Genomic DNA, 4,920 nt, shown 5'->3' on the forward strand with positions numbered 1-4,920 from the left:
TCTCCTTCTCTCTCTCCTTTTTCCTTCCACTTTCTCTGTCTCTTTCGCTCTCTCTTCTCTCTCTGGAAGGTAGGAAGAGGAGAAGGGGCACAGGGCAGGAAGGGAGGTCCCACCCCTCCCTTCCAGTCCTTCGCTTCTTTTCCTCTCTCTCTCTTTCTCTCTCTCTCCTTCTTTCTTCCTTTCTCTGTCTCTTTCTCTCCCTCCTTCTCTCTGTGAGAGGTAGGAAGAGGAGAAGGGGCACAGGGCAGGAAGGGAGGTCCCACCCCTCCCTTCCAGTCCTTCGCTTCTTTTCCTCTCTCTCTCTTTCTCTCTCTCCTTCTTTCTTCCTTTCTCTGTCTCTTTCTCTCTCTCCTTCTCTCTGAGAGGTAGGAAGAGGAGAAGGGGCACAGGGCAGGAAGGGAGGTCCCACCCCTCCCTTCCAGTCCTTTGTTTCTTTTCCTCTCTCTCTCTCTCTCCTTCTTTCTTCCTTTCTCTGTCTCTTTCTCTCTCTCCTTCTCTCTCTGAGAGGTAGGAAGAGGAGAAGGGACATAGGGCAGGAAGGGAGCTGGCAGAATGATGTACAGAAAAATAACAATTCATAATAGGTGACAATAACAATGGTGAAGATATTAACATGAAACATGATCACAACAATCTGTGTTTCTCTAAGCCACGTGGCGAGCACATGGTCGTTCTCGTATGAAGAAAGTTACTTCGTCAGGTAGGCCTACCTAACACGTGGGTTTGCCACGTTGGGGCTACAGTACTCCTCCTAAACCCAACGAGAGGCCTACGTCTGTGGATGTCGACCGGTATGTATGCTGGTGTCAACCAGTCAATAGAAATCTATGTCGTCCTCCATTGACCATCATCTGGTAAGTTTTTGGTCATCTTTGGAATATTCTGTGTGGGCCAGAATATGCTGGGGAGAGGGGTGGCTCTATGTGTGTCAACCCAGATGAAAACGTGTATTTTATATATATATATATATATATATATATATATATATAGTAATATATATATATATATATATATATATACTATATATATTATCTATATATATATATATATAGATATATATATAATATCTATATATATATATATATATATATCTATATACTATAATATATATATACACCGTATATATATATTACATATATATATTATATATATAGATATATAATAATATATATATATATATTATATTATTATATTAACATATATGATTATATATATAGATATTATATATATATATACATATATATATATATTATATATTATATATATATAGTATTATATACTAATATATATGTGTGTGTATATATATATGTCCATTTACCTTCGAAAGACTGACTCCAGAGGGAAACAAAACAATTGCCATATGTTACTACAGTGTTCATTTTTAACGCGAAATGAAAGAAGAGCCGCCTTTGAAAAACTTACTTATAAACTATATTATCTACCTACACAGTAGGCTCATGTGCAGCGTGTCAAACTCCCTGTAATACAGCGCCACTTATATCAATCTTGCACACGCTCTCGGATAAAAAGACCTCCGTTCCAATGCCTCTTCAACCCCAATAGTTAATCTGTATCTCTCCCCTAATTCCTCCTAAGATTTCTGAATTACACACGTTCCACCATTCTAACATTTCAATTGACTTCATTCGACAAACCCAGCTCAGAGCACTACATGTTAACTTTTTGCAAAGATACCCTGACTTTCTACATCTTTTTAACTCTACATCCATTCCCCTCTTAAAAGTACTTGTACTCCACAATCTTTCAGGCCGTCTCATCTCAGCAGACTATGCATTTTTCCCTCTTATTCACATTCAGCATCCACAGTTCACTCACATCAAAGAAAGTGTTCAATAATCGCCACCCTCCAGGACATTTCATAGAGATGCCTCTTCTCTCCCAAACCTTTTTCAGAGATCCTGGTACCTCCCTATTTTCACCAATCTCCGACTCACTTCTGTCATTATACCACAGTAGTTCCCGGACTGCGGGAAATTTCCCCCTGGGAGGAAATTTGAAGCAACCCGGGGAGGGGGGGGGGGGGGGGGAATAATTACACTACCTACTAACTGAAAAAAATCACCCTTCTCGCTAATTTAATTCTAAAGTAGAAGAGCAAACAAAAGTCTTTTTATTTTTTACTAACCGCTCTCTATGGCTATGCGGTTAGTTGTTACCAACCACGCTCTATCCACTTTACTCTGTAACTCTATGTTCTTCAGTTTATTTGTAGATTCGAAAAATAAATGGGTAAATAGTCACAGTGTGTTTTAACTACTCTTTCCTTCATACACATGAAGGGGGAAATCTGGATGGTTGAACTGGGTGAAGGGAAATGACAGAAACAAGTTTGGGAACCATATTCTAGCATTACATTTATTGATTGATATCCATACAAATTAATTCATCCAACTCACTTACTGGTCTTCATGACTCCATTTTTCTAGATCACATTGCAATTAGTACCTGCTAATATATCACTTTAAACTTTTTTTCTTACATACAGTTGCAAACTTTTATCAGCCTTTACAGAGTCTATTCACTATAGCCTTCACTCACATATTTCAGTTTTTCCTTGTACCACAACTGTCTTCTGCAGTCATTCAATTTATAACTTTTCTCTTTACTCCATCTATAAAGCCATGGGAATACGATTCTCCTGTATTTCACCCACATTTATACCAAACCAGGCACTCTCATGTTTATATATATTTTGACATGCTTTATTGTCGCCATAACAGACCCAATTACTCTATAAATTACCTTCTTCGGCATACATCCTTAACCTATCCTGATCACATTCTCTCTCTCTCTCTCTCTCTCTCTCTCTCTCCATACATTATCGTATATGTGTGTGCGCGCATTTGGTGTATATACAAACATTTGCGATCATATAAGTAAATACGTAAATAAAGTGAAACAATACTGGTAGAACTGGACGCAATCCTTGAGCCTGCCTCTGCTTTTATGCAAGACAGACAGACCAATGTACGAAACAGAAATGAATGGAAGGAAGGAAGGAAGGAAGAGAACGGTGTGCAAAGGCAGGCCGGAGAGAGAGAGAGAGAGAGAGAGAGAGGAGAAACAGAGAAAGAAGACCTTGAAATGTGCGTACGCTGAAGTGCTTTTGTTGTTGCCGTTGTTGTTGATGATGTTCTTGTACTGGATCAATATTAGCCCTCACCCTCTTTCCCGGAAGGAGCTTCTGCCCCACTTCAGTAGGAGGAGGGGGAGGAGGAGGAGGAGGAGGAGGAAGAGACGAGAATGAGAGGGGAAAAGATATACCGGGTTCTGGATATCATAAATATATCACATTATCCCTTCCATGAATTTGTCGTTGGACGATTACTTAGAAAGGAGACTTTACTCTCTAGTGCTTGCGAGACCATTTGCTTCGCTCAACAATGAGCTTCAGAAACACATTTAGAGTTTTCCTCCTCTGCTGCCCTCCTCCAAAGAAGAAGAAGAAGACAGGCCAAGGGACACTTTCTCCAAAAAGTTAGATATTTCGTAATTAACAGTATTGTAAAGCGACATTCGTACACATACACATTCACACACATAATCTAAAATGCCCTTGCACAAATGAGCCCGCATAGTATATATCTATATATATATATATATATATATATATAATATATATATATATATATATATATATATTATATATATATATATATATTATGCACAATATCAGCTGCACACACCCACCAGAGCATAAGAAACTTTAGTAGGGATTCGAATCACATTAATTAAGCTCACTGCGACCGTAAATTCACCTCCTGGATGTAAAGGCCTTTCCTGTCAAATAGCTCTTTCGCGATGTCCTTCCAGCCCTTCCTGGATCTTCCCCTCTTCTTTCCTCTTAACCCCATCATCCTTATTCCTTCAAGCATTACTGAACCATCTCAGAACTCTCTTATACTACGTCTTTTCACTCTAATCTTTTACAAACTTATTCCAAGTGTAAGACCATTGTGCACCCTTTCATGTATTCCTCCGCAAATGCCAGCCATTCAACAAAGCTTTCAAGAGCTTTTCTCTAATCTACATCTACATCTACTGTCCTTCCTATGGCTTCTGACTTCACTCCGTCCACAAAGACCTTAAACGAGCACGGAGATATGACACCCTCATTCCAATTTTGCACAAAACCAGCAACTCTCCCACCACAAACGGAACTACTTTTTAGTGCTACTGGAAACATGTAATGTATACCTTACATCGGCAGTACGCTCCACTAGCCGTTTTCTCAATTCTATCATAATTTTTCTGTTGGTCATTTGCGTCGCGTGAAGCTTTTTTCCTATTATTTTCAAACTTCACACATAACTGACTCATATGAAATACCTCATCCACGCACCTTCTACCATGTTTAAGGCTAAAGCTGTTCACATCTGCCTTAAATCTTGATCAAAATCCTATCACATACCTCCTTCTAACATACTTAAGTAATATTAGAAAACAAAAATTTACAATTTCTTTTATCACATTTATCATTATACAGAGGAGTAATAATTCCTTTCTGACAGTCCCTCAGAACCTTCACAACATCCAGACTTACCTCACACACCCTGATCAGCTACCCAGTTTCCTTTCCCAACCGTATCATAGCACCTCCTTTGTCATCTAATTAACTCGGGGTGCCATTCCATTTTTTAAGCCTCTTTAAGTCCTCAAGGGGAACTTCCACAAGCATTTTCAAGCGCATACTAAACCTTTCCACTCTTGTATTGTTCAGCTCCTCTTAATTGTCTTCTATCTTCCGCATTCAAAAAGCACAGAAAGACCTTTGCTTCAAACAGCATTTTTCCATTTGGATTGTTTATGCTAAAATGAATATGCAATTTAACAATTCTCTTTTGACCAAATTCCTTTCAGAACAACTAACTTTTTGCCTTTATATTCTTACCCTCTGCT

The sequence above is a fragment of the Macrobrachium nipponense genome, chromosome 46 (genome assembly GCF_015104395.2).
Source record: "Macrobrachium nipponense isolate FS-2020 chromosome 46, ASM1510439v2, whole genome shotgun sequence".
NCBI lineage: Eukaryota > Metazoa > Arthropoda > Malacostraca > Decapoda > Palaemonidae > Macrobrachium > Macrobrachium nipponense.